Source organism: Panulirus ornatus, chromosome 17 (assembly GCF_036320965.1).
Source record: "Panulirus ornatus isolate Po-2019 chromosome 17, ASM3632096v1, whole genome shotgun sequence".
NCBI classification, from domain to species: domain Eukaryota; kingdom Metazoa; phylum Arthropoda; class Malacostraca; order Decapoda; family Palinuridae; genus Panulirus; species Panulirus ornatus.
This window is the reverse complement of record NC_092240.1, coordinates 55,264,890-55,277,780: the sequence shown is the minus strand read 5'-3', so window position 1 is coordinate 55,277,780 and position 12,891 is coordinate 55,264,890.

Genomic DNA, 12,891 nt, shown 5'->3' with positions numbered 1-12,891 from the left:
CACACAACACGCAGCAACCAGGACACAACCACAGCAGTGAGGACACACACACCACACAGCAACCAGGACACAACCACAGCAGTGAGGACACACACCACACAGCAACCAGGACACAACCACAGCAGTGAGGACACACACCACACAGCAACCAGGACACAACCACAGCAGTGACGACACACACACCACACAGCAACCAGGACACAACCACAGCAGTGAGGACACACACACCACACAGCAACCAGGACACAACCACAGCAGTGAGGACACACACCACACAGCAACCAGGACACAACCACAGCAGTGAGGACACATACCACACAGCAACCAGGACACAACCACAGCAGTGAGGACACACACAACACGCAGCAACCAGGACACAACCACAGCAGTGAGGACACACACACCACACAGCAACCAGGACACAACCACAGCAGTGAGGACACACACCACACAGCAACCAGGACACAACCACAGCAGTGAGGACACACACACACACAGCAACCAGGACACAACCACAGCAGTGACGACACACACACCACACAGCAACCAGGACACAACCACAGCAGTGAGGACACACACACCACACAGCAACCAGGACACAACCACAGCAGTGAGGACACACACAACACGCAGCAACCAGGACACAACCACAGCAGTGAGGACACACACCACACAGCAACCAGGACACAACCACAGCAGTGACGGTATACACACCACACAGCAGCCAGGACACAACCACAGCAGTGACGACACACACACCACACAGCAACCAGGACACAGCCACAGCAGTGACGACACACACACCACACAGCAACCAGGACACAACCACAGCAGTGACGACACACACACCACACAGCAACCAGGACACAGCCACAGCAGTGACGACACACACTACACACATCACACAGCAGCCAGGACACAACCACAGCAGTGACGACACACACACACCACACAGCAACCAGGACACAGCCACAGCAGTGACGACACACACACCACACAGCAACCAGGACACAGCCACAGCAGTGACGACACACACACCACACAGCAACCAGGACACAACCACAGCAGTGACGACACACACACCACACAGCAACCAGGACACAGCCACAGCAGTGACGACACACACTACACACATCACACAGCAGCCAGGACACAACCACAGCAGTGACGACACACACACCACACAGCAACCAGGACACAGCCACAGCAGTGACGACACACACACCACACAGCAACCAGGACACAGCCACAGCAGTGACGACACACACACCACACAGCAACCAGGTCACAACCACAGCAGTAACGACACACACACACCACACAGCAACCAGGACACAACCACAGTAGTGACGACACACACTACACCACCAAGACTCACAACACAAGCCACACATCACCACCAGACTCACAACACAAGACACACAACACCACCAGACTCACAACACAAGACACACAACACCACCAGACTCACAACACAAGACACACAACACCACCAGACTCACAACACAAGACACACAATACCACCAGACTCACAACACAATACACACAACACCACCAGACTCACAACACAAGACACACAACACCACCAGACTCACAACACAAGGCACAAAACACCACCAGACTCACAACACAATACACACAACACCACCAGACTCACAACACAAAACACACAACACCACCAGACTCACAACACTGACACACAACACCACCAGACTCACAACACTGACACACAACACAACCAGACTCACAACACAATACACACAACACCACCAGACTCACAACACAATACACACAACACCACCAGACTCACAACACAATACACACAACACCACCAGACTCACAACACAATACACACAACACCACCAGACTCACAACACAATACACACAACACCACCAGACTCACAACACTGACACACAACACCACCAGACTCACAACACTGACACACAATACCACCAGACTCACAACACAAGACACACAACACCACCAGACTCACAACATAAGGCACACAACACCACCAGACTCACAACACAATACACTCACCACCAGACTCACAACACAAGACACACAACACCACCAGACTCACAACACAAGACACACAACACCACCAGACTCACAACACAAGACACACAACACCACCAGACTCACAACACAGGCACACAACACCACCAGACTCACAACACAAGGCACACAACACAACCAGACTCACAACACAAGGCACACAACACTACCAGACTCACAACACAAGGCACACAACACAACCAGACTCACAACACAAGACACACAACACCACCAGACTCACAACATAAGGCACACAACACCACCAGACTCACAACACAATACACTCACCACCAGACTCACAACACAAGACACACAACACCACCAGACTCACAACACAAGACACACAACACCACCAGACTCACAACACAAGACACACAACACCACCAGACTCACAACACAGGCACACAACACCACCAGACTCACAACACAAGGCACACAACACAACCAGACTCACAACACAAGACACACAACACTACCAGACTCACAACACAAGGCACACAACACAACCAGACTCACAACACAAGACACAAAACACAACCAGACTCACAACACAAGGCACACAACACCACCAGACTCACTACACAAGACACAAATCCAGACTCACAACACAATGCACACAACACCACCACACTCACAACACAAGACACAAAACACAACCAGACTCACAACACAAGACACAAAACACAACCAGACTCATAACACAAGATACACAACACTACCAGACTCACAACACAAGACACACAACACCACCAGACTCACAACACAAGACACAAAACACAACCAGACTCACAACACAAGACACAAAACACAACCAGACTCATAACACAAGATACACAACACTACCAGACTCACAACACAAGACACAAACACACCAACTCATAACACAAGACACAAACACACCAGACTCACAAAACACAAGACACACAACACTACCAGACTCACAACACAAGACACACAAACACAACCACCAGACTCAAACACAAACACAAACACCAGACTCACAACACAAGGCACAATACACAACCAGACTCACAACACAAGACACACAACACCACCAGACTCACAACACAAGACACACAACACCACCAGACTCACAACATAAGACACACAACACCACCAGACTCACAACACAAGACACACAAGACCACCAGACTCACAACACAAGGCACAAAACACAACCAGACTCATAACCATACACACAACACACAGATCACACAAAGACACACAACACCACCAGACTCACAACACAAGACACACAACACAACCAGACTCACAACACAAGACACACAAAACCACCAGACTCACAACACAAGACACACAACACCACCAGACTCACAACACAATACACACAACACCACCAGACTCACAACACAAGACACACAACACCACCAGACTCACAACACTACCAGACCCATAACACATGACACGTAACACAGCGATGTATATAACACAGCGATATATATATATATATATATATATTTATATATATATTAATATATATATATATATTATAGTATATTATATATATATATAAATATATATATTATATATACGAATAAAGTGCATATGAACGCGCACCTTCATAGAACATACAAACCTCCAACAGCCAGGATCGAACCTGGGACCCTGTGCAAGAGGCAGGCATGCTATACAATCCCATAGCCTAGCGGTTAGCATGCCTGCCTCTTGCACAGGGGTCCCAGGTTCGATCCTGGCTGTTGGAGGTTTGTATGTTCTATGATATATATATATATATATATATATATATATATATATATATATATATATATTTCATGTGTGGAGGGGATGTGTTGAGGGGTGGCGACGGAAATGAATAAGGGCAGACAGTATGAATCATGTACATGTATATATATATATATATATAATATATATAGTTGTGTGTGTGTCTGGGAGCCTTGAAGAATGTGTGGAAGTCGAGAACATTATCTCGGAAAGCAAAAATGGGTATGTTTGAAGGAATAGTGGTTCCAACAATGTTGTATGGTTGCGAGGCGTGGACTATGGATAGAGTTGTGCGCAGGAGGATGGATGTGCTGGAAATGAGATGTTTGAGGACAATGTGTGGTGTGAGGTGGTTTGATCGAGTAAGTAACGTAAGGGTAAGAGAGATGTGTGGAAATAAAAAGAGCGTGGTTGAGAGAGCAGAAGAGGGTGTTTTGAAATGGTTTGGTCACATGGAGAGAATGAGTGAGGAAAGATTGACCAAGAGGATATATGTGTCGGAGGTGGAGGGAACGAGGAGAAGAGGGAGACCAAATTGGAGGTGGAAAGATGGAGTGAAAAAGATTTTGTGTGATCGGGGCCTGAACATGCAGGAGGGTGAAAGGAGTGCAAGGAATAGAGTGAATTGGAGCGATGTGGTATACCGGGGTTGACGTGCTGTCAGTGGATTGAATCAAGGCATGTGAAGCGTCTGGGGTAAACCATGGAAAGCTGTGTAGGTATGTATATTTGCGTGTGTGGACGTATGTATATACATGTGTATGGGGGTGGGTTGGGCCATTTCTTTCGTCTGTTTCCTTGCGCTACCTCGCAAACGCGGGAGACAGCGACAAAGCAAAAAAAAGAAAAAAAAAAAATCTGTGTGTGTATATACATGTATACGTTGAGATGCATAAGTATGTATATGTGCGTGTGTGGAGGTGCATGTGTATGTGGGTGGGTAGGGCCATTCTTTCGTCTGTTTCCTTGCGCTACCTCGCTAACGCGGGAGACAGCGACAAAGTATAACAAATAGAATATATATATATATATATTTTTTTTTTTTTTTTTCATACTATTCGCTATTTCCCGCGATAGCGAGGTAGCGTTAAGAACAGAGGACTGGGCCTTAGAGGGAATATCCTCACCTGGCCCCCTTCTCTGTTCCTTCTTTTGGAAAATTAAAAAAAAAATGAGAGGGAGGATTTCCAGCCCCCGCTCCCTCCCCTTTTAGTCGCCTTCTACGACACGCAGGGAATACGTGGGAAGTATTCTTTCTCCCCTATCCCCAGGGATATATATATATATATTATATATATATATATATATATAACATATATATATATATATTATATATATATATATAATATATAAGCTGTTGACCATTTGGTTGGAAGAGGAGGTAGTGTTGGCATGGGTGCCAGCAGCCAGGCACCCCTCCCGCCTCCACACACACACACACAACATCTCTGCCAGTTGTGACACATCTTCACTTGCTGCTGTTGTGGTGTTGTGAACCTGGGGAGAACACCAAGTTCTCACGAGGTTGTTGGTGGCCACCGTGTCACTGCCAAGGTGGCCACGTGACTGACGGTGTCACTGTCAACGTGGCCACGTGACTGACAATGTCATTGCCAAGGTCGTCACGTGACTGACAGTGTCACTTGGCAGTGTGCTGGGCGCGAGGGTCGTAACAGCTCGGCCACATGCCTCTCACTACGTCACCACCTTCACCTGGCCCAGCTGTTGTCTGGCCACCTGCACACACACACACACACACACACACACACACACACACACACACACACACACAGTTGTGCAATACAAGGAGGCGAGGGTGGGTGGGTTACAGTCCTGGGGTCGGTGTTGTGACGTACAGTAATATAAGTTCCTCATCTTCATAACAGTTGTTATATTCACAGAATCTTGACTGCGCTTCTTGCCTTCATCCCGCCAGGTTGTTAATAATCAGTTATCTCTACGTTTTCCTGTGTGCCTCGCTTCTTGCTATGCTTCTCCTTATTATTATTATCATTACTTTTACACTTGTGAAATCGATGTACAATCTTGAATGTTTTCAAGTCGTGCCTCAGCCTTCCTCCGTCCACCAGGGAGGCTGCTCACCTCTCCCTGCAGCGTAGCTCCCTCCTGCCAGGTGTCACCCTCGTGTGCACCTCCTGCAGCAGAGCTGTACGTCCGCCCGGGTCATGCATACGTCTTCCTGGTCCTCTAGTTTACCTGGTTGAAGGATGTCGTCATGTTCTGTACATGTGTGACCTCCTCAACTACCGTCTCTGTTCGGTGCTCCGTCTCAGGCTGGGTGCTGACTGACCCGTCTCACACCCAGATACTGGCGATGAGACCCGCTCTGTCTCACCCTCTCTCCCACTACCCCTTCCATGAGCAGCATCTTACAGGAATGATGCAACATGTCACCAAGGTCACCCTCGACACAAGGGTTAGCTCTGACACATGCAGAGAGGCGTGTGTTCTCACAGGTCAGGGGTCAAGAGTGTGGCGGTCATGGCAGGGTAGAGTGGGTCAGGAGCCTGGGTCAAGTGTAGCACACTCGTCTGCTTTATCTTCAGCCTCGCTTGTGTCCACTGTCAAGTGTTCAGTACCGAGCTTCGTGTCTGTTGTTATCATGTACTACCCATCGTCCGTTGCTGTTATCCTCGTACTGTAATCACGGTCGTTATGACTGCCAGTAGCCACGTGTTATGGGCGACCATCACCAGCCGTCATCGTCCATAAGATCAATTAAACACAAAACTTTCACAGATCAAACTGGGGGATGACGGAGGGTCCCACCTCACGGTGAGAGTGAGGGGCCGTGTTGGCCGGCGTGTTGGGCAGGTGTACACATGAGGGTCTTGCTATGAACGGGGCTTCGTCAGTGCTGGAGGGAGGCGTCGATACTGAGGCAGAGGTGTGTGGCTGGCTGAGGAGGACATCTTGTAGAGGGTCGTAGGTAACTTGGGGAGGCGAGGCATTAAAACAGTCGACCGATCTCATACACAGAAGAGTGGTGTCGGGGCTTGAAGGTGGTCGGGTGGGGAACAGGTCATAGTGAGGTGAGGGAGACTGAGGCAGATGTTGACCAAGTGATTTTTGATACGTCAAGTTGCTTCATCATGTGATGGACGACTAACACACAGGGAGACGAGGAGGAGGAGCAGGTCTGCTGCTTCAGACTGGCCATCACTAAGCCTCACACACCACTGGCTCGCGTCGCTCTGCTGCACGTGGTAGGAGGCCGGGTCCTGCTGCTCATACATGTGACTCGTAATGCTGTGTGTGACCCAGGGTACGTCAGCTGGGTGGGGGTGTGGGTTACCCGGGGCGTAGCGTTCAGCTGGTGTGACCAGGGTAGTCAGTGGGTGTGACCCAGGGTACGTCAGCTGGGTGTGACCAGGGTACGTCAGCTGGGTGTGACCCAGGGTACGTCAGCTGGGTGTGACCCAGGGTACGTCAGCTGGGTGTGACCCAGGGTACGTCAGCTGGGTGTGACCCTGGGTACGTCAGCTGGGTGTGACCCAGGGTACGTCAGCTGGGTGTGACCCTGGGTACGTCAGCTGGGTGTGACCCAGGGTACGTCAGCTGGGTGTGACCCTGGGTATGTTAGCTGGGTGTGACCCAGGGTACGTCAGCTGGGTGTGACCCAGGGTACGTCAGCTGGGTGTGACCCAGGGTACGTCAGCTGGGTGTTGTCTGACAGACCTCTCTAGGAGGACCCAGTTGTAGGTTGTCGTGATGGTGTGGTTATGCCAAATAGTTGTTAAGAGAGAATGACATCCGCCTGTAATGCCACGCCCACTACCACATCTGTTACTACCACGCCCACCACCACACCTACCCCAGTGCCACGCCCACCACCACACCTGGCACTGTACCACGCCCACCACCACATCTGGCACTGTACCACGCCCACCACCACACCTACCCCAGTGCCACGCCCACCACCACACCTGGCACTGTACCACGCCTACCACCACACCTGGCACTGTAACACAATCAGTGTCAGGTCGCCCATCATATTACATAATTCGTCAACGTTACAAGTGATAGTTCATTACGCGGGTAGGCCACCATGGCCACCTCTCCAGATAGTGTGGGAGGCGGGTGGGCCACCATGGCCACCTCTCCAGATAGTGTGGGAGGCGGGTGGGCCACCATGGCCACCTCTCCAGATAGTGTGGGAGGCGGGTGGGCCACCATGGCCACCTCTCCAGATAGTAGAGGAGGCGGGTGGGCCACCATGGCCACCTCTCCAGAGTGTTTCATATTGATCTGCCGTTGATGGCCTGCATATGGGTCATGATAATGCCACGCCTCGCGATATATTGGCCCTTACTGCCGCTGTACCTACGGCTCAGGGTCGTGTTCCCTGGCTGCCGGCACTAGTATTGATTGACAACAATGTGAGGGAAGGTATGGGTACCCTGCTGGTGTCTCGTGGTCACGGTGGTGGAAGATGTGTGATGGTGCTGGCAGAAGTGCGGGTCAGGGTGATGATGGTGGCAGACGTGCAGGCCAAGGTGAGGTGTGGGCCAGGGTGAGGTGTGGGCCAGGGTGGACTGTGGGCCAGGGTGAGGTGTGGGCCAGGGTGAGGTGTGGGCCAGGGTAAGGTGTGGGCCAGGGTAAGGTGTGGGCCAGGGTGAGGTGTGGGCCAGGGTGAGGTGTGGGCCAGGGTGAGGTGCGGACCAGGGTGAGGTGTGGGCCAGGGTGAGGTGGGGCCAGGGTGAGGTGTGGGCCAGGGTGAGGTATGGGCCAGGGTGAGGTGTGGGCCAGGGTGAGGTGTGGGCCAGGGTGAGGTGTGGGCCAGGGTGAGGTGTGGGCCAGGGTGAGGTGTGGACCAGGGTGAGGTGTGGGCCAGGGTGAGGTGTGGGCCAGGGTAAGGTGTGGGCCAGGGTGGGTGTGGGCCAGGGTGAGGTGTGGGCCAGGGTGAGGTGTGGGCCAGGGTGAGGTGTGGGCCAGGGTGAGGTGTGGGCCAGGGTGAAGTGTGGGCCAGGGTGAGGTGTGGGCCAGGGTGAAGTGTTGGGCCAGGGTGAGGTGTGGGCCAGGGTGAGTGTGGGCCAGGGTGAGGTGTTGGGCCAGGGTGAGGTGTGGGCCAGGGTAAGGTGTGGGCCAGGTGAGGTGTGGGCCAGGGTAAGGTGTGGGCCAGGGTAAGGTGTGGGCCAGGTGAGGTGTGGGCCAGGTGAGGTGTGGGCCAGGGTAAGGTGTGGGCCAGGTGAGGTGTGGGCCAGGGTAAGGTGTGGGCCAGGGTAAGGTGTGGGCCAGGGTGAGGTGTTGGGCCAGGGTGAGGTGTGGGCCAGGGTAAGGTGTGGGCCAGGGTAAGGTGTGGGCCAGGGTGAAGTGTGGGCCAGGGTGAAGTGTGGGCCAGGGTGAAGTGTGGGCCAGGGTGAAGTGTGGGCCAGGGTGAAGTGTGGGCCAGGGTGAAGTGTGGGCCAGGGTGAAGTGTGGGCCAGGGTGAGGTGTTGGGCCAGGGTGAGTGTGGGCCAGGGTGAAGTGTGGGCCAGGGTGAGGTGTGGGCCAGGGTGAGGTGTGGGCCAGGGTAAGGTGTGGGCCAGGGTGAAGTGTGGGCCAGGGTGAGTGTGGGCCAGGGTGAGGTGTTGGGCCAGGGTGAGGTGTGGGCCAGGGTAAGGTGTGGGCCAGGTGAGGTGTGGGCCAGGGTAAGGTGTGGGCCAGGTGAGGTGTGGGCCAGGGTAAGGTGTGGGCCAGGGTGAGGTGTGGCCAGGGTGAGGTGTGGGCCAGGTGAGGTGTGGGCCAGGGTGAGGTGTGGGCCAGGGTAAGGTGTGGGCCAGGGTGAGGTGTTGGGCCAGGGTGAGGTGTTGGGCCAGGGTGAGTGTGGGCCAGGGTGAGGTGTGGGCCAGGTGAGGTGTGGGCCAGGTGAGGTGTGGGCCAGGTGAGGTGTGGGCCAGGGTAAGGTGTGGGCCAGGGTAAGGTGTGGGCCAGGGTGAAGTGTGGGCCAGGGTGAGTGTGGGCCAGGGTGAGGTGTGGCCAGGGTGAGGTGTGGGCCAGGGTGAGGTGTGGGCCAGGGTGAGGTGTGGGCCAGGGTGAGGTGTGGCCAGGGTGAGGTGTGGGCAGGGTGAGGTGTGGGCCAGGGTAAGGTGTGGGCCAGGGTGAGTGTGGGCCAGGGTGAGTGTGGGCCAGGGTGAGGTGTGGGCCAGGGTGAGGTGTGGGCCAGGGTGAGTGTGGGCCAGGGTGAGGTGTGGGCCAGGGTAAGGTGTGGGCCAGGTGAGGTGTGGGCCAGGGTAAGGTGTGGGCCAGGGTAAGGTGTGGGCCAGGGTAAGGTGTGGGCCAGGGTGAAGTGTGGGCCAGGGTGAGGTGTGGGCCAGGGTAAGGTGTGGGCCAGGGTAAGGTGTGGGCCAGGGTGAGGTGTGGGCCAGGGTAAGGTGTGGGCCAGGGTGAGGTGTGGGCCAGGGTGAGGTGTGGGCCAGGGTAAGGTGTGGGCCAGGGTGAGTGTGGGCCAGGGTGAAGTGTGGGCCAGGGTGAAGTGTGGGCCAGGGTGAGGTGTGGCCAGGGTGAGGTGTGGGCCAGGGTAAGGTGTGGGCCAGGGTGAGTGTGGGCCAGGGTGAGTGTGGGCCAGGGTGAAGTGTGGGCCAGGGTGAAGTGTGGGCCAGGGTGAAGTGTGGGCCAGGGTGAAGTGTGGGCCAGGGTGAGTGTGGGCCAGGGTGAGGTGTTGGGCCAGGGTGAGGTGTTGGGCCAGGGTGAGGTGTGGGCCAGGTGAGGTGTGGGCCAGGGTGAAGTGTGGGCCAGGGTGAGGTGTTGGGCCAGGGTGAGGTGTGGGCCAGGGTGAAGTGTGGGCCAGGGTGAAGTGTGGGCCAGGGTGAGGTGTTGGGCCAGGGTGAGGTGTTGGGCCAGGGTGAGTGTGGGCCAGGGTGAGTGTGGGCCAGGGTGAGTGTGGGCCAGGGTGAGTGTGGGCCAGGGTGAGTGTGGGCCAGGGTGAGTGTGGGCCAGGGTGAGGTGTGGGCCAGGGTGAAGTGTGGGCCAGGGTGAGGTGTTGGGCCAGGGTGAGGTGTGGGCCAGGTGAGGTGTGGGCCAGGTGAGGTGTGGGCCAGGTGAGGTGTGGGCCAGGGTGAGTGTGGGCCAGGGTGAGGTGTGGGCCAGGGTAAGGTGTGGGCCAGGGTGAAGTGTGGGCCAGGGTGAAGTGTGGGCCAGGGTGAGGTGTGGGCCAGGGTGAAGTGTGGGCCAGGGTGAGTGTGGGCCAGGGTGAAGTGTGGGCCAGGGTGAAGTGTGGGCCAGGGTGAGGTGTTGGGCCAGGGTGAGGTGTTGGGCCAGGGTGAGGTGTGGGCCAGGGTGAGGTGTTGGGCCAGGGTGAGGTGTTGGGCCAGGGTGAGGTGTGGGCCAGGGTAAGGTGTGGGCCAGGGTAAGGTGTGGGCCAGGGTGAGGTGTGGCCAGGGTGAGGTGTGGGCCAGGGTAAGGTGTGGGCCAGGGTAAGGTGTGGGCCAGGGTAAGGTGTGGGCCAGGTGAGGTGTGGGCCAGGGTGAAGTGTGGGCCAGGGTGAAGTGTGGGCCAGGGTGAGTGTGGGCCAGGGTGAAGTGTGGGCCAGGGTGAAGTGTGGGCCAGGGTGAGTGTGGGCCAGGTGAGGTGTGGGCCAGGGTAAGGTGTGGGCCAGGTGAGGTGTGGGCCAGGGTAAGGTGTGGGCCAGGTGAGGTGTGGGCCAGGGTGAAGTGTGGGCCAGGGTGAGGTGTGGCCAGGGTGAGGTGTGGGCCAGGGTGAGGTGTTGGGCCAGGGTGAGGTGTGGGCCAGGGTAAGGTGTGGGCCAGGTGAGGTGTGGGCCAGGTGAGGTGTGGGCCAGGTGAGGTGTGGGCCAGGGTGAGGTGTGGGCCAGGGTGAGGTGTTGGGCCAGGGTGAGGTGTTGGGCCAGGGTGAGGTGTGGGCCAGGGTGAAGTGTGGGCCAGGGTAAGGTGTGGGCCAGGGTAAGGTGTGGGCCAGGTGAGGTGTGGGCCAGGGTGAGGTGTGGGCCAGGGTAAGGTGTGGGCCAGGTGAGGTGTGGGCCAGGGTAAGGTGTGGGCCAGGGTAAGGTGTGGGCCAGGTGAGGTGTGGGCCAGGGTGAGGTGTGGGCCAGGGTAAGGTGTGGGCCAGGGTAAGGTGTGGGCCAGGGTAAGGTGTGGGCCAGGGTGAAGTGTGGGCCAGGGTGAGGTGTGGGCCAGGGTGAAGTGTGGGCCAGGGTAAGGTGTGGGCCAGGGTGAAGTGTGGGCCAGGGTGAAGTGTGGGCCAGGGTGAGGTGTGGCCAGGGTGAGGTGTGGTCAAACACTACATCTCTTCCAAGTTTTCTCTACTGAAACACACCTCACCAGATATACATACAACCCTGGCGTTCACTCTGGACTTGCGATGTGAGCACAAGTTGCTTCCTGACGAAGGCAACATCGACGTGGGTCTGGAGCGGCAGGACGGCTTCCTGCCCCGCCCTCTGACCTGCACCACTACTCTCTCTCTTCTCTCTCCTCTCTCTCTCTCTCTCTCTCTCTCTCTCTCTCTCTCTCTCTCTCTTCTCTCTCTCTTCTGTGAGAGTGGGTGGAGGCAGGAGGTTCGGGTGGTGGCTCTGGCCTCTCACATGATGACCTCATCACTAGTAACAAGGGAAAGATCTCGGGGGGCTGGACTGGATCGGGGCGGGCCGGGGGCTGCGGAGGGCTGTGGCTGACCCCCCCCCCCTCCCACCCAGCTGCGGGAGGATAGGTGGCATAGGCGGGAGGGTCAGCGTAGGGAAGACAGTGCTAAGCCAGACTGTGCCAGTCTTGGCCAGGATGATGGGCAACCAGGAGGAGTGCTGGCCACACCTGGATGACCCAAAAGGCTTATTTCTTATCTCTAACCTCACCTCATGAACGTGTGTCTCAGTACTTAACTGTTGTTAACTAATGTAATTACATATTTCTGTGTGGAAGAGTCGCACACTGGTGTGTCATATACCTCTGTGTGCAGTACGGGGAGGGAGCCTAACACGCGTGGAGCCCCATCCCTGGAACATTCTCCATCACCATATAACTGATGAAGTTCATGTATGCTGTCTTCAGTGACCATGTCCTCAGTCAGTGTGTCCCGCTCATCCACCAGTCTGGCCTGATAAGTGTCAGTAATTCTTCACACTGGTACTGGCA